The 24,035-nt window shown below is 37.5% G+C and overlaps 1 long non-coding RNA gene across 1 annotated transcript in view; it reads right to left on the bottom strand.

Moving 5' to 3' along the window:
- The window catches only part of LOC113969478, a 60,263-nt gene extending 41,413 nt beyond the window's left edge, over nucleotides 1-18,850 (bottom strand). Inside the window, exons 1-3 of the long non-coding RNA XR_003534868.1 lie at nucleotides 18,733-18,850; nucleotides 8,287-8,558; nucleotides 6,207-6,391 (exon numbers count right to left, since the gene is read on the bottom strand). This is a non-coding gene — a long non-coding RNA (uncharacterized LOC113969478). The remainder of the gene's footprint in view (nucleotides 1-6,206; nucleotides 6,392-8,286; nucleotides 8,559-18,732) is intronic.
- Between the last annotated feature and the right edge of the window lie 5,185 nt (nucleotides 18,851-24,035).

Here is a 24,035-nt window from a genome sequence, read left to right as displayed (position 1 = left end):
TTCTATAACAGAAACAAAGCACATTTTTTGTTAAAAGTCTGGCACTGGACAGAGAAGGCAATAGTTGCATACAATATGTGGCTAAAGGATTACTGAAGAATGTTAATTAAAATATTTTACTGCATGTGTTACTCTTAAAGTATCCATAATTCATAGATTTTTAAGAACTCAGACTAATTTTACCATAATGATCTTTTTAAAGATGGCTGTTAATTGGGAAATATAATACTTACCAGTACTTTGGGGGCTGAAGTTACATGATGAAAGACAAAATACCAAGTAATTCAGATTTTTAGATACTGAGCTAATTTCACAGAAAAGAAAGCTTGCATATTTAGCAGGAAGCCATCAAAATTCAAAATAGAAGCCAGCTTGAAATAAATTATGTCTTATTTTAGTAAGCAAACTTTGTTTAATTGCACTTCTGAAAGGAATTCAGATTTTAATGGAAGATAAAATTTTCAGTGAGCAGTGCATAATAAAAAGCATAGCACAAACACAGCACAATAAAGAACATTCTCACTATACATATACTCAATCTACAGCATTATGATTCAAGGATATCAGTCAGTCTTACTAAATCAGGGGTATGTTTTGACATGAAATCCGAGCTGAATGCTTCTCTGAAGGACATTCAAATCCTTCCATAATACTTAAAACTCAATTCACAATGATGCTATTCCCATTCTGTGCTCCTGCACTGAAATCAAACAACTATTTTAATTATTGCAATACAAACAACTATTTCAGGGATCTGGGGCCCTTTGGAGTAGTATTGTACCAGAGTTAAATTCAGCCAGTGCAACTCAATCCTCTCAGCTCTCTGGATTGCCACAAAGAGGAAAACCAAGATTTTCATGCCCTCTTATGGGAAAACTGTGTCTGGCTGCCATTCTTGCCCAGCTCTCTCCCTGCTAAGGAACAATTGATCTGTCAGAGCTTCAAGATGAGCTGATTAAACAATCCCAGGGCAAGGATTACATCCCACTGTCTCTAGTTCACTTACTTTCTATCCCCACTTTCACATGAGCTGTTTAACATATTTTCTTCTTCTGTTTGTTTGTTCTGAAGTTTGTTGTCTTTCCTCATTAGAGACATTTGCATTCCTAGGGAAATGCACACCTAATTTACATATTTGTTAAATCCAGAAATATAAACAGTTTTGATTATTAGCACACTGACAGAATGTCATGATGTAAATAATGGAAGAGTCTCACAATGATTTTAACACGTATCTCTCAGGCTAATTTGTACAAGTACTCTGCATTGTGGCATTATTAAGAAAATTATTTTGATGCAAGCCAAAAAGAGACAGAGTTACAAAAAAAAAAAAGTGTTAACTTATAATTTTGTCCAACTTAATGCTGAGAAAAGAATTAAATGAGTGAGGGGGAAACATATTAAGAGTCAAGTGAAAAATTTAAAGAAATAGATTTAAAATTTCCATCCCTTTGTGAACCTGCTGTGCTACTGCCAGATTTGCAGAGAAGCCTCTTGAGGGCATAGCAGACAAACCACAAGAAATCCCATTGAGTCAAGAGCTGAGTTTACACTACTTGAATGCATCTAAGCCTTCAAAGCTCAGATGAGCTTCAGCTGTTTCATTCTCTCTTCTGTTACGTAGCTACATGGAAACTATGAAGCACCCTCAAATAGAGAGACAATAATACTGAGTTTTAAAGAGAGAATTGTCTAAAGACAATTCTCTAAAGAGAGAAGAGAGTATTACCAAAGCCCAGCACTACCAAATACTTACTTGTAGGTAAATAAGCTGCTAAAAGACATTTCATCCAGATCAGAACAAGATGACAGAGGAGTGACTCCAGTTTACTCTCAAGTATGTCTGCTACTTTAGGAGAAAGGATAAAGGACAAAAAGTTCACCTACTTTTTCCCCAAAACTGAAAATTTCAGCCCTGGGATATTCATGGGTGAGATGAGAAGCAGCCACATCACTGGACTTCTGCAATTAACAACATTAAAGTATCAGAGTCCCTGTTTTGGAAACCTCCTCCTATTTTAGCTGTACTTACACTTTGAAAAGGGGTATTAAATAAAGTTAACTCTGTATCCTCTTATAAAATAAAAACCACACTTTCCTATTCATAAAGTACTAATCATAACTTTGTATAGCATCTAATAATATCAATAAGCACATAATCATAACTGCTGAATATAGAACTGAAAAAAAATATTTATTTTATATACTTATTCCCCCTGCAAAATAGGGACAATTCTAAAATCAAATACTGGTATGAACAGATTGATAATGTCTTTATATTATAAACACAACAATACAGTTCTGGCTTTGAATATTAACACCTCAGCTTCGGGACTCTAAACAAAATGTGTACAGTGAAAAACAGAATATTGTTGCTCAGAAGATTAATCAAAAATAGAAGCCAACTTGGAAAAGAGAAAACCATCCAAAAAACCAAATATGCCCTAGAAGATATTTTTTCTCCGAAATATTTAAATCAAGCTAAATACGAAAAATCAAGTTAGATAAAAATAAATCAAGTTCAATTTGAAATGTGACAGATGAAACAACCCAAAAATACCCAGCTGTGGTATTTCTTTTACTGATAGACTGGAGAACTGTCAAGCCTTCACTTATAAGACCTTTACCCCCATCCCATTTGAACAGCACGGGAAATTTTTTCTTTTCCTTTTTTAATAAGCTCAAGGGCATCCTGGTAATCAGAGTATTATGTAATTTGCCTAAATAGGAATAATTCTGTTCCAAAGGCAGATTAGCACAGTGCTGGGGGAAATAGGAAGCCGATGGCTGAGGCTGGAAAGTGCCAAGGCTGGAGCACACAGATTATTCACGGATTTATCCCCCAGTATCACTTGCTCAGGCTGCTGGGGGGGACTGTGGCAGCAGCAGAGGAGCCTGCTGGGAACAGAGAGCACAGGGGTAGGTGTGGGGTTGGAACAAACTTTCTTGGATTAAATGAGCCACAGGCTGCTAATGGAAACAGCAGAAGTCCTGGACAAACAAAGGAATACCTTTGCCTTAGAACAAGTTTTGAGAAAGAGTTCTAAGGAATTCCGAGTACTGAGTGCAGCAATGACCTCTCGTTAGGAAATCACAGTGTTAAGCCAAACTTAGAAGCAAGAGTGAGATATATTAATCCTATCCAAATATTCAGCTCCTCTCAGGTCCTCCACAGCAAGGCTACTAAATTTTCCAGATTTTCATTAGTGTATGTCAAAACTCTTCTGCCAAGGATAATTAATTACTTATGTCTGACCGAAATGTAACTAGGGATGTTTGGAATGTGGTTAATTATACACAGAAGCCATCCTTTTACACTTCCAACCTTGAGAGTTGCCCAGAGAAAAAAAATCTACATTTCAAATTATCAAACATAACCTGAATACTTACAAACTTCAAAGAAATAGCCAATTTGTGGTGGTCAGTCTTCACCATTTTGCTTATTTACCTGGGAAAAAAAATAAATCCTACCACCTACTTATGCTACTTGACACACAGAGGAAGCACAAACAGCCTACAGCTGAAGCAAATCAGGCTCTTTGGATGCAGTTGGCTCCATAAAACTAGTTTGCTATTACATGAATATAATGAATAATTTCCATCTTGAGAATTTATCATCTATAAGAACACACTTGCCTTCCTGTTAGTATTTAAGTGACTAACTCTCAGTTTCTATAAACACATGCATTAATGTTTTCTCTCTAAGCCTTCCTCTCCTCTATGCTCTAGCATTTTTTACTTTCCAGAAGAATTCGACCATTTTTAGTTTTGCTCAATATTTTATAAAGGCAAGAGGCATTTATAAAGCAGATTTACAGAGCCTGCCGTGTCAGGTGGATTTCTGATGGTGTGTCAGCTGAACATATTTCCCTACTCTAATGTCTATATAGTTGATAGCTCCAGTCAGATAACAACAGAAAAGTAATAGCACCAGGAGGCATATGAGCAACCCTGGGAAGTTATGTCTGTCTAATGGGGATGGATTGTCCACTGTGAAATTTTTAAAGCATCATATACAAAACAATGAGTTAGTGGTTGAAAAAGCAGGGAGTTCTGCTGCAGAACAGCTTCAGAAAAGCTGTTATCACCTCAGTAAAAGAGGTGAATCAGAAAGCTGGAACATTGACTCAGCAAATTAATGCATGAGCACATGTTGCCACAGATGCTGGAACTCTGAAGACTGATTTTCAGCTATGGTTATGAAATGCAGAATTTCAGAAGCATTACCTTGTTGTTTTCAGAGAGCCAAAAGTAAATTACTGCTTACTAAAAAAACAACAGTGGCTGCTGAGTCAGATTGTACAACGTCAATTTTCCTTAATAATCATCCTACAAGGAATTTGAATGTTAATGGGAAAGCAAAGAAATGAGAATGTTAATGAGAAAGCAAAATAGGCACGGTGTTGTCCACTTGAAAATATCAATACTGCAGAAGTCAGTGAGAGCATTCTCTGCTAAGATTTCAAACACTATAAATATTAATATACCTTATATTACTCACTAAATCACACACAATTAGGTGTCAGTGTACTGTGTTGTATATATTATATACAAAGTTGAGAATGCTTTATATATTTTTTCTTTAAATGTACAGCTAAATGCTGCTAATGTGCCTTGCATAGTAAAAAAAAAAAATACACTCAATTTCATGTTTCACATGAAAGTCTTAAGTTTTTTCATACATTATTACATTTCATGCAGGAATGTGTATGTTTGATAGAAATGTTTCCAAAAATGCAGACTTATTTTCCCTGTGTATTGTGCTTAAATCCCTATTGCTTTGTTTTAAATTCTTTTCTTGCCAGAGAAACTTAATTTATTAGAAGAGACCAACACGAGAAGCAACACGAACATCATGGTTTACTGTGAAAATAGGCAAAAGCACTTCAACAGTTCTTTATCATTGCTCATTCTTCCAAAATGACAACTTTATATAACACTGAGAAGAGCTGACTGCTTTCTATCCTGTTGTACTAACAGCTTTTGGCACAGGCAATTATGACTCAATTTAAAAAACCCGAGAGAGAGCATTTGCGTGTGAACACCAGAGATGGGCCAGCTCGTTTTTAGTCAGCTATTAAGCATAACAAAATGGCATTTGAGTTCTGCCTGGTCATTCTTCACCTTCCACATTATCTGAAAAAAAAAAAAAAGAAAAAACAGTCAGTAGGCAAATGAGGAGGGTTTGAAAATGAAAATAGAGCAGAGAAGAAGCAGAGTGAAAAAGACTGAGCAGAAGCAGTGATTGCAAAGAGCAGTGGAGAATGGCTAAGGCTGTAAATCTCTAAATGACAGAATGCTTATTCTAAATGAAGTAGCACTTGCTTTCACCAAAAACAGCCATTCATTTTTTCGTGTATCTTTCCGAATAAGATAAACTGGAGGACGAAAGTTGGTAAATTTTATCTGCATAATAATTCAGGCATCTTGTGACAGCCTATTTCTCACCAGCTTCCCAAACTATTCTACATCCCACAGACTAAGTCGTTAGAAGCCTGCCAGATTAATAAAACCAGAAATACCAAGGTTGATCATCCCCAAATCAAATTATTTGTGACCAAACAAAACAGCTTTGTAGCAATTCTTTTTCCCTAAGTGAAAAAATTTTCATTTTTCATTCCTAAAACACAATAGGTAGCTTCCAGGAATTACCTGATCAGTGAACCTTTTGGTCCTGGGGGATGTAGGTAATCTGAGGCAGTGTGTGTGCTAATTGTCTCCTGCTACCTGCATTTTCCTTATCAACCACCTGGCTTCCTACTAAATAGCTGTTGGGCTCAGTTACACTCCTAAAAAATATTAATGTCAGTATTTCAGTTCTTCTGTGGTTATAAGTGAAATATTTGTAGACACTGAGATTCCTCTTCCACCACCTCCAAATATATCCTATCGGGAATTGCATGATATTACTTTCTAAAAGGAAAACAAAGAAGTGATGAGAAATGAGACTTGCTCCCCCAAAAACATTTACCAAACCTTCCAACAGTCTTTTTTGGAAACAGATTGTTCTTTTGCAGTCAAAAGCAAAACAAGAAACCCAAATGATTCTTCTGTTGAATATCAAGGCTGTATCCTCCACTACCTTGAGCTGATCAAGATATTCCATAATAGCAACTTTTAAGTTCAAGTCTGATATCTTCTCTTTAGGAAATGACTGTATCCAGGAATACATGTTGCTTAGGAAGTTTTGCTGACCTGTTACTCACCCTGTATCTTCAGCTTGGCCCCCAGTGATTCAGCACAGCACAGTGAGTGCTGCTACCAAAGCTGGTCCTGTGTTTGCTGATACTGAAACTGTCACCACAAAGGGTCAGTGGGATGAGAAGACACTTTGGATCCTGTCTTACACAGAGGTGTTTTCAGAAGCTTTTTCATGTTTACAAGGTGATAGCTGAAGAAAAACACTGCAGAATTTACAGTATTTTAAAATAATTGAAAATCATTTTAATTGACTATGCACAAATTTGTGCTTCTTACATCAGTACATATTTGGGACAAGTTGCTTTCGAATTACAGAGAGCTGACAACTCTTGGCATGTCAATTCTTAAGAGCTCAAACAGTGCCTAGTCTCAGAAATTCTGTGCTTTTTATCAAAATAATTGCCCACAGCACATCTGGTCATAACTTCTGTTATTGTCATGAGGCAGAAGAAGGAAAGTGCAATGAAAGTACATTACTGTTTTTGGAATCATTTGCAGGATAGTTTGTGGCAAGTCCTATGCTCTGGGCTTTCTTTCAGAAATTTAGGCCTTGGCTCTACACTTCCTAGACAGATTACCCACTCACTTCTGTGAACTTCAACTAATTTTCCTAAACATTAACAATATGCTTGCCTCCTTTAATCAACTATAAATACAAATTTATTACTGTCAATATATTAAATATTACTAGATTTACACAAAAAGTTTTTAAAATGCACCTACAATTATATATGCCTTAATGGAGATAATCAAGAGTTAAATCTTCCTCTAGCATAAGTTGCTGGGCATGGTCAGTGCTCGATTCCCAGTTAATCAGGCTCTGCTGTTGGAATAGCTGCTTAGGCACACGTGGCCTCTCTCTTGAAGGATTATCAAATTTGGGACTGTTCACAGTAATCAGAGGAGGCAGGCGGTGCCACAGCTTTAGAAACCTGCCAGTGTCTCGCAGAATGGGGAACATATTTCAGTCAGCATTTCTCAACACGTTCATTAGCCCCAGATTGCAGAAATCCACAGGATATCTAATGCCAGGTTCCCAAACAACTACAGCAATAAATTTATTTAACCCCTTGTTTCAGCTTAATCCCATCCTCTCGCTGTTAAGTGCACTTTTTATTCTGAAGTCAAATCAAAATCTCAAGATAAAAATCAAATTCAATCAAGGTGAAGTTGGGGAAAACAAGTATTTTTGGGGAAAAGTATGACAGTTCATCCAGTTGTTTCTTTTTTGGAGGGTCAGACAGTAAAAGTGATTTTTCCTTGTCCGAACTCTTTGCTGATATCAGCTTATCAAAGCTGGAACAGTGTGATATCATGGAGAATCAAGTCTAGATCAGCTTAAGATCTGGTCTAGCCTGTCTCAGGCCACAATTGTGGATACTATTTATGTTATTCATGTCTATGTATCATTTTGCAGGCTTGGCAGTTGAATTCTACTTCCAGGTCTGTACTTTTTTTATCTTCCAGGTCAGTAGTAATGCAGTTAGGAAAAAAAAAAAACAAACCAACTACAAATGTCCACCTGTCTCAAGACAAACTACATATAAATGTGGAAATTAGGAGTACACAAGTAATGTTTACTTCCAGACAAAGCACTTATGGGTGAGCCAGTTTTACACTCTAAAACCCTTTAAGTGAACTTGGTTGAATGCCCAGTCAGTCACACGTGCAGTCAATGAACACTTTGCTATTAGGTAAAGATTGATAAATACATTAGGACACACTTGTCAGCTCTCCTCTCCCTTCGACATGTTAATTATACAAGACTGCATTGTAATTCTACAAACCACAGAGCAGAAGTGCAGAAGGAATACCCAGTCTGAAAGAAATATCCAAATAACGTTTTAAAAAACATCCCAGAGGTCTTTTGCTGGAACGTGTTAGAATGACAGATCTAGTACATTGCAGAAATTAGTATATTTTTGTGTTCAGAAATTTTACAGTCATATCTCACATCACAGTTTTCCCTGAATCTCCAAGAACAAGACATTTTGCATCAGTGGAAATTGCTTTGTTACTACTGGTCTATATTCTTTTATTTACATTAAATTTGCATTAAATAACACGGTTATTGAACTGGCTTACCTTCTGTGCCAGTTCTCTTTTAGTCTAGTCTTCTGCACTTTTGGAGCATTTTGTTTGCTTTTGCTTTGCCCTGTAAAGATATTTTTCTAAGCAATTAAGTCAGTTGCAACTCACAGGCTTGAACAAAGTGAGTATTCTTCAGTTTGCTGGAAGCTCTAGTGATTTAAGCAATAGGAAGCTACACAAAGGGGCAGCTCACAGTGATGAAGACAAATCCCATCTGACACACCTCTACAACTCCATTAAGTCGTCTGTTCTCAATGGCACAATTTCTGTACATAAATGAAGAAAAACTCTTATGACAAAATTATCTACAGCTAAAATTATGATTTATTACAATTTAAAATTTAAAATTATTTAGATTTTAAAATTATTTAAAATTTTAAATTATGTGTGTCATTAAATACCCCACATTACATAAAGCATGTTTGCATGCTCTACATTTTCACATATGTTGCCGTATCATAATGCAGTTATAATCAAAATTTCAACTGTTAAAAATTATTCTTGCCCAAACTATATTCCATTAAAATGAAACTGCCCTTTTAATTCTGGGTTATTCTGTGCACTGTATTTCAGTGAAAGGCATATTGATAACACCATTTTATGTCTTTGATCACTTAAATTAGACAGTGACTTCTTCCATAGGATAATGGATAGTGCCTACAGAAATGACTATACAAATCCAAAATCATTTATCTGGTGGTAGTGAGAGTAAGAAAGGTGTGGATCATCGACTGGGGAATGTCCATGACATTCTCATTGCATCTAATTAATAATCCTCCTTAAAGTGCTGATCAGCTCCAGCAACTGGGACTTCATACAGTAAAAACTTCATTGAGTAGAGATACACTGACTTTTTGAGGGGCAGCTTCTGGTGTAGCTCCATGATGGCCAGAAAATAATGACATAGTGCTTCCTTCAGTTTAAACTGGTTACACAAAATATTTCCAGGGGGTATGTTGTGCAATCTTTTGCAATTTAAGGATCCAGCCTTCAGAAAAAAAAAAACTCATGGAGAACTGAGTGAGTTTGGATTCAGAGAGACATTCTTGCAACAAACGTTCACACTATTGTCCTCAAAGGGTTGTCATAAGCTCTTGCTCTCTATCCTTTCTTTGAAAACTTCTTGTCTTGCTCACAGCAACAGTTTGGAGTCTGTTAGCACAGCAGTGTGCTGAGAATGGGATTCTGTCATGTTTCAGTCACTCTCCACCAAAGAGGGGAGAAAAAAAAAATAACCCCCCCTCACACTAAATTCTACTGCTAGGAAGTACCAGTCACAGGAACTACACTGGGCTCTGAAAAATCACACCAAGGCAGCAATAAGAAAGGTTTCACTGGCTCCTTTATTTTCCCAAACCCATCCATTGGTTAGAGACTCATTAACAGATGACATCTGAGCCAAAATTCTGCCCTCAGCCATTATCTCAAAGTAAAACTATGACAGGAAGATTCACCTGGACAGTTTCTCTGCAGGAACACACAGGGCAGGATAAACTGTGCCCCACAGGAGATATCATACAGACTTCCTACAAGTTTTCAGCAGTGTTTCAGTCTGGATATGGAATTTTTTCCACTGAAGACACCTCCCACCCCCCCGAAGCTACAGCTTTGCAAGCCTATAACTACAAGGCTGGGAACATAATGAGCTCCCTGCAGACTTCTTCCCAATGCATGCAAAGAGATGTGCAAAATATAAAGTAATATTGCTAATTAGGCAGGAAAAAGAGGCCTGTAATTCTAGTCCCCCAAGCAGCTGGGCTGTTCCCTTCCACTGAGGGCATCAGAATGACCTTGTCCCTATAACGCTTGGCCCGACTGTGGAAAATCAGCTGTGTGCAAACGCTTACACGGCTTCCTGAAACCCAACTTTTACTGCTGCCGGGATACCAATGCCTTTTTCAGGAATATTCTCTACTCTCTATGGATACAAGCCTTCCACCAAGTGGCCAGTTCCTTTATGGACAATTATACTGATGATTTAATAGCAGAACCAGAAAACAAAGATAAACCAGCATCGCACATGCAGCTGTTTCCCATCGTGCATCAGTTAGGGAATGGTCAGGTCATAAGTGACAGTCAGTCCACAAAAGCAAGTTGCTACTACAATCCCTAGTTATCACCTCTTTCCTGAAACTCTTTGCATATTATAATTTAACATACCTTGTGCTGTCAAAGTTACCTTTAATAAATGAGGTTTACTTTGAGCCATCTTAGGTCTCTTGCTGAAATACAAATTCAGGAAGGTTTATTAAAAGTCAGACTGAGTATCCATAATTGAATAACCCTCAATAATGGGAGACTGGTCAGGAACTAATAAACTATCATAAATACAATTTAATTGTGGTACAATATTGAGAGCTTCCTAGAAGTTTTCAGGGAGAACAGTTTATCTGAAAATATTGATGCAATAAAGCTCAAACTTCCCAAAGAAATAAAAATCTCATCAGATGGACTGTGCATTAAAATCTTTTCACAATAGCCCAGCTGGATGTTTCTCTTTTGGCATAAAAGAGATCTGACTAGAACTTCCTTTCCTGCCTTTGTGTGGCAACAGACTTGAAATATATTATGCTATACTAAATGGCAGAGTTCCCAACACCCTACCTATTCTGGACCAGGAAGCTGTACATCTGTCCTGGCTCAGTTATCTTTGCTCATTAAGATGGTCTTGAAGCTGGACATCATTTAAAATCTTGGATTTAGTAAGACTTGGAATAGAACATTTTTTAAATGCCAGCTTCTGCAGGCTTGAAATTATTTTGAAAATCAACTCCAACATGACTGCCATTGCAGTACATTTCTCTAAGTACAAACATTAATAAATTGCTGCCAATAAATACTTAAACAGAAAATGCAACATTTATAACTGAAGGGTATTAAAGTTACGTACCTGAATAATAAGATTTAACCTTAAACTTGATCAGAAATTTGAAAGCCTGTTACTTATTTCTTTGTGTTTCCTTGAGCAGTACACTCAGCAGCAGACTAACTCAGCAGTAGACTGCAAGAGGCTTATTTAAAGGAAGAAATATAGACAGAGCCAAATCTGATTATTAAAAAAGAAAAAAAAAAAAGAGGGGAAAAACTTTAGGAAAGGGGGAGCAGAAATTCCTTCCCAATGCAAATTCTCGTATTAAAAGTCAGGCAAAGTTTCACAGCTCCTGAAGCAAAAATAACCAAATGAGAAGCACAAGACAAATAGCCCTGCTGCAGACCCTTCTAAGCCTGAATACATTTCAGAGGTAATTCTCTCTGAGAAATTTCTCTGTCTATAACTTCTTCTTTCACACATAATTAAGAGCTGTCATGATTCGGGTAAAGAGTTGCTGGAAGTAGGATAGTAATTGCAATCTTCCACCAGGGATGGCTGCAATAAATAGTAAAGATCTTTCACGAAACAGTACCTGCCTCAAGAACAGAGCCACTGTCCCCATCACCTCCCAAAAGCACATGGAAATCTGCTATGGCAATTTAGCTCAGAAACACATATACTAGAAAAAAGCCTAGAGACTACAAAAGGGATTCAGACTGGCTGAGCATTTTGTAGGGGCAGGTGAAGATGCTGTTTAAGAGATTGACACCTACCAGCAAAAGTCTTTCTCTCTCCTTTGCACCTCATTTTTCACCAACTTTTTAGAGAAATAGAACTTGTGAATTCTCTGTGAATAAGCCAGATTGCAGTTTTTAAAATCAAAAAATCTACATGCAGCATCTTTGTTTACTTCCTTTCTTTTTCCACCTGAAACATCTGTATGTATATGTAATACAGCCTGCATATGACTTAACACTATAGCACATGTGTCCTCTCCTCCCTTCCTATCTAATAATAACATTCACAGTGCACATGTAACATCACAGAAAGCCTCAGAGGGTAATTTCATTGCTATTCTGAATACATGTATTCAGAGTAATGTGTTTCTCTTCAGAGATCAGTATCTCCAGTGGTATTTCTATAAAGTCTGTTTAGCCCTGATGTGAATGCATATGCATTATGTCCTCCTTGTTCAGAGTAAAATGCCTCACTGCTTTCTTCTGAGAATTGCTTGAAGCCTCAGACATGGAACTGTTGTACAGCACCTGATAAAGTTTTGAACTATTAAGATGTAATGCTTTGAAAGATGACCCATGAACCAAGACTTCTTCAAACATGATTTTTTTGCCTACTACAGCTAAACGGATGTTTATCAAACGCTGCAGAACAAAAAAAGGAAAATGATGAACACTTCATGCAGAACAATCGCATTTGCTTCTCTCTCTAACAAAGTAACATTCATCATTTTCTTCCTCCCTTGCTACATTCTCCTATTTTCTTCAAGAGATGCTTTGGAGTTGGACATTTTGCTTTGCCATTTTATCTGTCAAACAACTCAAAAGAAATCAATAATCTTACTGGAGTCCACTAATGTTTACATCCATTTTCTTCCTTGTCTTTCCTTTCTTCTACTTTTAGCAGCTGTGTTTACTGTGATTTTAACAACTGCATTCTCTAAGTGATGCATCAACACAATTTAAAGTCATTATTGTACATAATCAGTTATGATACCTACCTAACTGAACAAGAAAAATTAAGTAAATGCCTTTCAAGGAGCAATAAAAAAGAATTCTGAGGCAGCAGGAATTGCAATCATTCAACAAATGCGTTTGTTTTAATTTGTGTAAGTACATTTTGATGAATGTCCTAAAAAAGTCATACCAGTGATTTAACCAGTAAACTAGTTTTATTTCATAGCTTTCTAATAAAGTTTAATGTCTTGCACTTGGGCTTAATACACAACACTCCTGAATTTTGATGTGTAGTATCTTTTTTGTATAACTAATACTCCCTATTTAAGTTTATGAATCAGCTCCCTCCTCTTGGGGGTAGAATGGAAGTGGTGAAAGTGTTTCAAAACAGCTGTAATGTATCAGCTGACAGACCAAGTTCCAAACAGCTCATGAACAAATGCTCTCTCTGCATTCCAACCCACCTCCATAACCTCCCAATACTTTACTTGGTATCAAGAACCTCTCTTTCTGCCTTTATTTTCTTTGGAACAAAAGTGAAACTTTCTTTCTCTAATTCTGGCAGGTGAACCACTGAACAAAAGAGAGTGTTTTGGGTAGTACTTCCTGTAGTTTTACTGCACTTAAAGTTCTAAATGTCCAATAACTGGATATATAGGAGACTGCAATTAGGACCAGCAAAAAAGCTGACTTCACTCCATGACAAAAATGCAGAGATGTTTAGAATCACTCCAGGAGTTTACTTCTTAACTGACAAACTTGAACAGAGTCCGTTCCCAGGCGGCTCAAAGAGCTGACTGATAAATAATTTACCTAGAAGAAGGTCTTTCACCTTACTTAAAAGAAGAGCGATACTAGATTGCAGGGCACCAGAGTTTTTTGTTTCTTTCTTTTTTCAGTGTATTGACACCCTCTAGACTGTGCCTGAATTCAGCTCTGGAAGGAATTTTAAGCAGCAAGACTGGGAAATAACCTTCTCTGCCAGGAGGAGACAAGAACAGCCTGCAGTCTCATAGCAGATTAGTGCAGAGACACCAATAAGAGTAATCCAGTCAACATCTTAAAAACACAGAAGCAGCCACCAGTAACAAACCAATCTCAATATTACATGTATTTCAAATCGCCTTGCTAGATTAAGGCAACGTGGGCAAAAGTAATTCAGCAAACAACATTCTCTTCAAACATGAACAATTCCCAAGACACAAACTTCTTTTCACTTCCTCTGATATTGATGTTCATTGCTCTTAGCCCACTTTTTGCACCACAGAACCCTTTGGCAAACTGTCCTCTGGGTGCCTTTCAATGGCAAAATGTATGAGCCTTGGATAGCCACGAGATAAAGGTTCTTACAGGTCTTATTCTTCAGGGTGAAATTCCCCTGGCTGATATTCTTACAGTGATCTCAGATTGCCTTAAGTTACAGCCACTTGGTTTTGCTGAAAAGTGGAAATTCTGCTGATCTTCCCCAAAAGATCCAATTAATAGTTGCATAGAACTGCTTTGCATGTATAAGAGATAATGTCAAGAACATCAGTAAAGAGACTAGACTGGAGTTTTGAAACATTATTCAGGCTTTTTTGTTTCCTAAGGAACTGTTAATGGAACAAGCCTAAAAAAGCATTACCTTCCAAACTAGCACTAAAGATGCTTCTGTTATAACAATTTTTCAAACCACCTCTACACTCCTGAAAGTTTTCTTTTTTGCTGAATAAAAAGGACAGACTTTTTTTGATGAAAATTATCCAATTTATTGCTTTCTCTTATAGTCTTGTAGGGCATATATCTCAAATTATCAATAACTGTTAATGTTGACCTCTGAGGATATTTTCAAGCCTTTCAAAACAGCATATCTCTAAATAGCATTGGGAATATTTTTTGTTTGTTTGTTTCAGGGTTGAGTATTAAAGAAAAAAGAGAAATTGAATTAAGAATTAACTCAGTCAAATTTAGCTTGAAAGCAAGGCCTTTTAGGATCTTTGTAGGGTTTCAATATTTTAATATCTTTGCATATACAGCTTGGTGCATGTATTCCAACAACTCAAAATACTTAGTACTATTTTTGAAGAGTTCAGTTCTGTATAAAACATTCTTACCTGCTCTTGTATGTTAGTGTAGACTTTTTCAATTTACTTTAGAATGTAGCATTCCCTTTTCCCCACTCTACACACCAAAACTACACTTTGACCAAAGGTGGTTTGAGGTACGAGGAAGTTTCATTGGAGGAAATAATCTCCAGAGAAAAGCCAGAAAATATAATTGTAAAGAACAGGGAAAGAGTTTAATCTTAAACTAAATTTATTGGGAAGGGGGGGGGAGAGAAGGGAGAGGCCCACAGTGGGGAGCTGTCCAGTGAATTCCAGACTGCTTCTTATGCATCATTAACAGGTTTTGGTTTCTTATTAAAAGGTCTGGGAGTTGTCTTTAGTTTATATCTGCAACCCAGAGAGATTATATTCACTACTGCCTGCCAAAAAATCTTGTGTAGCAGAAGCCACTATTTATTAACAAACATAAAGGAAAGCAGTGATGTGCAGAGCAGTTCTGCCACAGAAAACACTGGTTAAATGATGCGGGAAATTAAAGGAGGAAGGTAAGGAATAGATCCTGCAATGAATCCTGACAGATCTCTTTGGGGAGAAGTCAGTGTGCTTCCCATCTCATTGATGTTTCAAGTGCTGCAGTGACTCTCCAGGTATCTATCCCACTGTCCTGTCAGAGCTAGGATGTGTCCTCACAGTCTGGTCAGCAAGTAGTGGACAACCTAAACAATCCCTGAGCAAATATCTAGGCCAAAAATAAACCCTATAGTGGTACCACTACACTTTCAATACAGAATCATAAAGAAATAGATGCCTGTTTTTCCTTTTCTGGTATTGAAACACTTCTTGGAGAAAGCTCCGGCTGTGCACTTCAGGTTATGAGTAAAAGGTAACTTGTATAGATTTTCCTCCTACAAATCTTAACAGGTTTATGCATTTTTGAAAGGGGTGTTGACAGAATCCTCAAATGGATTACAATGCCAGAGACCAAAAAGAGAACTGTGATCTTATATAGAAGAACTGAAAGCCTAAATTCAAAGATGCTTCCAGCCTAATGCAAGAGATGTAATTTTCACTTGTCAAGGTGTATTTCCTTTTTTGAAGCCCTGTTTGGTTTATTTTGGTTGACTGCAGAGCAGAATACAGAGGTTGATGTTCCAGTACGTTCCAATGAACCAAATAATTTGCTAGATCTAGTCAATAAATATCTATCTGAAGTGTTTGAAATCCTGCCCCATAATTAGCTCTTTTATGATCAAATAGCTGACTTGTCCAACTCCATATGCAAGACAGAACACTTCTGGAAGACAGCTGTTAAAATCAAATGTTCTTTAAAGGAACTGAGAGAAATTCACACTTTTAGAATGAAGTCCCAGTCTCAGCAACATCAACACTCTTCAAGGGCCTTCCTAAACAAGGGCTACCACGTTATATTTGCAATACATTGATCAGATACGTGCAGTAAAACAAAAACACCTCCAAGTCACCTCCCAAAAAAAGAAAAAAAAACACTAGAAAACTGCACTCCTGTAACAGCCTTTAAGGAAACACTTTGTGAAGTACGTGTGTATAGATTGTATATATAGAGCTCTGGATGAAGGTTAAAAATTGAGACAATTTGTTCCTAATGGAGTAATGTCAAGGCTATAGCTTTCATTACCTTTTTTTTAAATAAGAAACTAGACAAATAAGAAGAAATCAAATATTTGAAGAGAGACCAGGACTGTATAGAAGAAAAAAAGTGAAATATTACCACATTTGGAGACACATCTGTACTTTCCTTCCAGAACTCCTGAGGATTCTTAATTGATAAATTTCCATACCACAGTTCAAAGCTCACATGCTAAATCAACAGTTACAGACTTTAGGACTAAAAGTCATAAATGCTGGCTTAGACATATGTCTCTTTGAGTTATCTTCTCTGGGATTTTGATATTTGGATTTGAGTGTTACCACCACCATCCCCAATGCCTCTGATCAGCATAGAGCTAATTATATGCTGCTATTAAAGGAGATTATATTAGACACTGACAGTTGGAAAGGCCTAATGACCAGATGGATAGAAAAATAAGAAATCAAGCCATGTTGTTCTGTAATAAATTTGCCAGAATTTTTATAGGCATATTTTATCATCAGCTTCATTATTTCATTCTACCATCAAAAAACCCCACAAAACAACAAAAAAAATCCTAAAGTCCAAACCCCCAAAACAACACAACTGGAAAGGAGTCAAGATTGAGGATGCAACTAAATTTATACTGTCAGCATAATCCATCATTAATCGTGCAGGTCAGTACTGTTCATAAGTTGAAAATTTGTCTGAAGATCCAACATGAGTCTGTAAACCACACCTTCAGTGTTACCTTAGAGGAATGGAACCAAACAAACATGCATTTTTGTAAATCCCCAGAGAGAGGGTTCTGAAACCAGAGTTGTTCCCAGCATGGAGAACCATTTATTTCATCCAAGCAATGCAGGGTTTGGATAACCAAGATGGAGAACTGGCAGTCACAAGGAGACAAAGCGATAGAGAAGCTCATGGTACAAGTTGTCCTGAGTGTTGGTGAAAGGAAACCCTTCAAAAGAGAAAGACAAATAAGTATCAACTCAACTCTCTGATCAGTGGCACCAAATCTGTCTAAAGGTTAACATCTCAGGTATGTTTTATTTCCCATCTTATCATTTAATCGTCGAGTTCCACAATAAGAGAAGTTGAAAAGCGTCTCTGGAAGTCGTTTGGTCCAAGTCTGGACTCAAAGGAGAGACAAATTAAAGGTTACTTCTCAGGGGCTTAAGTGATTTTGCATTTCATAAAGATTGTTTCATAAATTTCAGTAAAACAGGTACATTTGAACCTCTCAACAGAAGACAAAAAAGAAAAAAAAAAAGCAAATCCCAAATTCACCTTTCAGACAGCAATGAGCCATTTGGACAAGTTAAATTTTGGCTCTTTGCCCTTTTGAAGCAAAAACAACACCTAATGTACTCATAAAAAAACCAGATCTCTTTGGCAATAATATAACCCAAGGCATAGGGTGCAGAATACATAGGGAGGAGATTTTTCTTCCTCATAACTTAAAAATCTCAAAAGCTGAAAGCCTAGGCTAGCCCACAGTTCAAATAAGCTTCAGTGTAAGAATAAAATAAATTATTAGTGCAAAGAACATATCAGACAACAGCATGTTTCCAAAAGATAACTGGTCAGGTTTTTTCTATCCAAGAGCCTCCTGATTTCTTAGTCCTTATATTTCATATTCTTTCTCTGTCCAACCAGTGGCCCTTCCTGTGTTTGCACATCAGAGATGAAAATCACCACAACTTGTGTAAACTCAACTTTTAGACCCTGTTTTAGAACTCTGCAACTTGACACTGCAGTCAAGCCACTAATATGTATAGGAAAAGAAAGTCTGTTGAAAAAAACCCTCCACCTCACTTCAGCTCAACTTTTTTCACATGAAGAAAAAAAAAGACTCCCCCTCCCTCATCCTGTTATCACCATCCACTATCCATAATCTCTAGTACTTTGTATTATACTCACAATAAGCTGTTTTACAGATTGATTAATAATCGAAACAGAGCTGAGGCATTTAATCAATCCGAACAACAGATTATTGCTTTGTGTACCACAAAGAAAGACGGATTATCCTTTTATTATTGATTAGACTTGCTACACTCCTGCCAGTTCTATTGCCTTTATTTCTAAATATTTTTGCTCAGCAAGTTTTCAACTTGCACCAATCTTAAAGACAAAAAACATTTCTTGGAGTTTTATACATATTGATCATCTTTCTACTGTAATTCCCCCCACTTTTCTTGGATGATATAGTAGTTGTACCATCCATTAGCCTATTTACAGTGCCCTCTTCCCTCACAGCAAATACACTGAGAATACTTGTACCTTTCACAGCCTCTTTCATCTTCCCTTTGTTCAGTTACAATCGACTCAGTCTTCACTCAGCACCTCCAGACAACTGGTTGCAAGCACCCAAATTGCATCATTTCCCAAAAAGGTGCCTTGGCACACCCACAGATGGGAGGAGAAGGAGTAGACTGTACTTCAAGAAGTGGATAGAGTAGGGCAGTAAGAATAAATGAAATGAGAACTAGCTCGAGCTGAACAGATACAGACACACAAAATCACCAACACAAACCACAGTGTACAAATATTGGCAGATATAAACTGGAATGTCACAGGCAAAACGTGAGGCAATCCTTTCACCCACCTTCCCCAGCAATGTCATTGTCTGCATATGTGTAAGACCACAGAAACATTGAATGGTTTTGTTGGAAAGGACCTTAAAGCTCATCTCATTCCAACCTCCTGCCATGGGCAGGGACACCTTCCACCAGACCACGGTGCTCAGTCCATCCAACCTGGCCTTGAACACTTCCAGGGACAGGGTTTCCACAACTTGGGCCAGTGTCTCACCACCCTCACAGGGCAGAATGCCTTCCTGACACGTATTCTAAACCCACTCTCCCTTCAGCTTAAGGCCATTCCCCCTTGTCCTATCACACCCTGCTCTTCTGAAAAGACTCTCTCCAGCCTTCTTGCAAACCCCCTTTATGTAATGGAAGGCTGCTATAAGGTTGTCACAAGTACAGCAACAAAATTAAGAGAAAATACATTCTCAGGGGCAGGGGGGGGAATTTACAGTCTTTAGATTGAAAATATATGTTAAAAAACTTCAAAATGTAAGAAAATCTCCCAGAAAGGTAAAAGGAGAAAGAAGACAAAATCACTTCCACATCCACAGAATATCACCACAGAATTGGTGACTTCTCAGTGCTGCCAGGAAAAGGAATCAGAAGTAGGCAATTCTTCACTGTAAGTTAGTGAAGAACTGTGTCATGCCACTTAATGCAATTCTGGAAACCCTTTCACTAGAGATTTTTAAGCAGAGATAAAGATTTAAGAGAGAGTTCAATGGATTAGATAACCTCTTCCTTCAGCCCTGTTTTTTCTGTAATGAAAATGCTTTCATACAAAATATTTACAGGCATTGCCAGTACTAGAATTTGCTTATTCTCCAATTTATCAGAAAGAAGTCAGTCAATTTTATATGAAACCCTTGTGTTAAGAATTTGCTCTTAAACCTTTACTTGGGAGTATAGAAGCAGAAAACTGTTATTCTCTGCTCAAAATATCTGAATGCTTTGCCAAGATACTGATACAAAATTAAGACAACAGTGCAAGTGCAATTTTTCATTGTTGTTACTTGAGACCTTTTGCTGTGTTAACATCAGCACACAGACATTGTAGTCTCTAAAACTGGAACATCTAGTTTCCTTAGTTCCCACTCACCACTATAAAAACATCATTCTTCATAATCCTTTGGAGAGTTTAAGATATACACTGGTTTTAATCTTGCTTATTTCCATTGTGTCCATGTGCTTTCAGAGACCTTTGTTCTCTGTGAGTGATCTCTGGATCCAACCCTCCTGAGATGCAGCTTAAGCCCAAGCAACACCCAGATCTATTTAAGTGTCTGACTCCACCTTATTAATTGTAGGCTGAATATGTTACTAATTTAAGAGACCACAATATTTATTAAGGAACCCACTATTAAAAATCTAATATATCTATTAAATAATAAGGCAGCTAATAAACATACAGCTGGTATTAATGTAGACTTCTGTCATTTTGTGCCCTATTGCACACAATTATAAAGCCATTATGTATCACTCTCACATGCTACAAATCACAGAATCAACAAGGTTGGAAGAGACCTCCAAGATTATCCAGTCCAACCATCCACCAGCACCACCATAATCACCCCTGAACTATAACCCCAAGTGCCACATCCAGAGACATCTTGAATACCTCCAGAGACAGGGACTCCACCACCTCCCCAACTTATTCCAGTGCCTGCCCACTCTTTCAGTGGCGACAGCCACCTCGATATAACCTCTTTCAGGGAGATGGAGAGACACACAACTACTATGGAATTAAATCCTGTCACTCCTTAGGTGTTGTTCACAGCTGGGAATCCTTGAGCGTGTTTCCCTCGAGTCTTCGCAACAGAGAACTGAGAAATGTTGGTGATAAAACAGCAAAGCAGAATAAAGTATCCATTTAAGTTGCTTAAACTTGAGACTCAGGCCAAGCCTCAGTCCTTCCCTAGACTGAGATGAAGCTTCTGCATTCTCTCCACTAAACCCTGGTGAGAGCAGTGCTGTTAAAGACCTTAGAGCACAGTTGCTGCTGTGCAGCACAGAGCAAAGGGCTCCTTTTCCAGCCAGGAGCATTGAGGTGTCAGGCAGTGTTGATGATCACAGAGAAGGCTCAGGGTGCTGCAAGGGCAGCCACTGCTGCTGGAATAAAAGGAGTCTTCTGGAAGCAGGAGCCACCACTCAGTCTGTACAGAGCAGCAACAGGGAAATATCACTCTCAGCAGCTTTTTCTTCTTCCCTTGTAGTTCTCTACCCCCCCTTTGCCACTTCTCACCCTTTTCACTTTCACAGCGGGGTTTTGGGCACCTCCTGCAACAACCAAATTCTGGCTGTACTACTGAAAAGCCTCGCAGCTAATGTCACACCAAACTAAAACTAGTTTTGAGAGGAATAGCATCTTCTAACAAGACAGAAGCTGAAGAATGTTCTTTGCCAAGAACATTATAGTTAAAGGATTATGTATTAAATTGGCCAAAAATCCTAAAATTGCTTCAAACGATTCAAACAGAGAAAAATATTCCCACCCAGCACATTTTTTTTTATTTATTTCATAATTCTGCCAAAGCACACCCTGAGGAATTTTTCTCTTCTCTGCATTCTGGTTCAACCCTATCATGCAGTGAGGCCAGGTTCTCCCTGTAGACAGTTTTTTCTCTTAGAAGAGAAAATTATTCGTCTTATTTTGCTGTTTGTTCAACGTCTAGTTAGTTTCAAATTTTCTTTTTAATTTAAAATGCATCTCCAATATCTGACCACTCTGTGCACTGTTTATTTTTTGACCAGCAGGTGGATTAATGTTAAAATGGACTAAACCAGTTCATTTTGTTCTCAGTGCCTGTGTTACATTCCAAGAAAAGAAGGACATAGGGACAGGCCTCTGGTGTTATAGCTGTTCCAGGAAAACCACTGGATAATAAGATGCCAGAAACTATGTGGTTTCTGCTTTCTTCTACTTGGGAAGAAAGTCAGAAAATGTTGCTGAGAACCTGTGGTTTGAAAAGGGACCATACCTTCCCCTTTCTGAGAGAGCAGGAACAGGGAAAAACTTCCCCATGAACACACCAGGCTGTGTGGAGATTGACAGTATTCCTAAAACAAACACATTGATTGAAACCAGTCCTGGAACAAGGACCTGTCCTGAAAGGATGTAGAAGAAGCAGGAGAAGACAGAGAGAGGGAGATTTGTTGTGCTATATCTCACTTATATATGCTATTTAACGAGTTCAGTAATTCAAATTTTACTCTAATAAATCTGAATTTTTCATTTTAAAAACCTTTCAAAAAACTTCCTATACAGAAAGAGCAGAATAGACCAATCTCAAAGTTCTGGCCACATCAGATTCTGACTATGTGGGCATTAGAAGGATTAAATGGTGACAACAGCACTATCTTAATGCTTCTAATCTAAAGTTAACATTATAGATTGGGTTTATTTCAGCTTTATATCTAACTATGGAGAAATTGATAAAGTGTTCACAGTAAAGGAGGGTATTTTGAATACTATCCCTCTAGATTCATTGCAGTGACTCCTACTCAGCTGTCATTTGTCACTAACCCAATTGAACAGCCCAATTTATCAATGACTTCTGTAATATCTATTTGGTCTCTGTCCTCCAAGGCAGAAAGGTTTGACTTGTACATTTTTCTCCCCTTCCCTCTAAATATTGTAACAAATGCAGTTTTAATAATATTTACACTTAATTCACTGGACTAAGCTACGCAAAATACTAGTTTACTCATGGTGTTCATAGGAATTAAAGCAGTGAAATGGAATTTTTTATATGTATATTAAGAAACAAGGCCACAAGAAATATTTTCTACATGTACTTTTTCTACACAATAAATAATCCTTTTCCAGCAGATCTTTATACCAATAATGCTGTCGATTCTGGAGGTTTTCTGAAATATTAGGGTGAATCTAAGGGTCAGAAGTAGTTCATATTTTCTAGTAATGACATACTTTAAAGTTCCCATCCAATTCACTATTAACTGCTGGATGGGGTCAGGGAGGGAGGGAGGTGTTCCCATTTATTACATTAATATTTCTCTTAAATGGTGGAACTGGTAAAAGGTTTCAGAGATGGCATCACCTACATAAACACCACAGATCCCTGCTCCAAAAAGATTTATCTATGACCTCGTTTTGGGTACAGTAAATTTTAATTCTATTATCCTGGTAAATTGAGGCACAGAGGACTATTTTTGGGGTCTCTGCTTAGAGATAATGATAGTATTGAAATACTGCTTATAACATTGTAATAAGATTTATTTCATAATTAACGCATGAAGATAGTTTTCAGCCTTGTATAAGATCTAGAATGCTCTACATACACTAATTTGAATAACAAATCAATCTTATAAACAATGGACTGTTCTGCTCCCAGAACTTTCATCAGACAAGTCCTCTCGCTAAGCAAGTGTAAAACCACTCCTTTTGGAATGTGGACTTGGTTATCTTCTCACAGTGTTGGTCTAATTATGGTTTTAATCTCTTTTAGGGGTTTTTTTATCTTTTCTCTAAGGCTCCAGCCTCTAACAATTACCTTTTCACCCACTGTTTTCATTCAGCAGTCACACTTCTCACCTGTAGTTCTGTTTATTGGCAGGTTCAGGAATATGTCTGGAAAGCATTTTGCAGACAAAAGCAGTCATCACTCCAAATCAACTGGAAGCTGCACGGATTAAGTTAGCACAATAGAGAAATCAAGTCAATAAACCCACAGAAAGGCATGCTAACGTTAAATCAAATTCTGTTTCACATTGCCCACATTGCCACAGCTTCTGGCTGGCTCAGTGCTGGCCTGGCAGGCATTCCTGTCTGCCTGAAAAATGCAGGAGAACAGATTCATCTGCTGTTCAGTATCTGTAATCATCTCCAGAAGCTACTGGTAACAGACTTGTAAGACCAAAAATTTAAAGACTGACAAAAAAAAAAAATTCTTAAAACAGTTACTTAAAATACACATTCTTCATATCAAGGGTGTGTTCACATTACCATTTTCATTTGTATAAGGAGAACACTTTGGA

Source organism: Neopelma chrysocephalum, unplaced genomic scaffold (assembly GCF_003984885.1).
Source record: "Neopelma chrysocephalum unplaced genomic scaffold, ASM398488v2 Primary Assembly neopelma1_73b, whole genome shotgun sequence".
NCBI lineage: Eukaryota > Metazoa > Chordata > Aves > Passeriformes > Pipridae > Neopelma > Neopelma chrysocephalum.
Note: the sequence above shows the minus strand (reverse complement) of the source record. Positions and strands in the feature narration are given on the sequence as shown.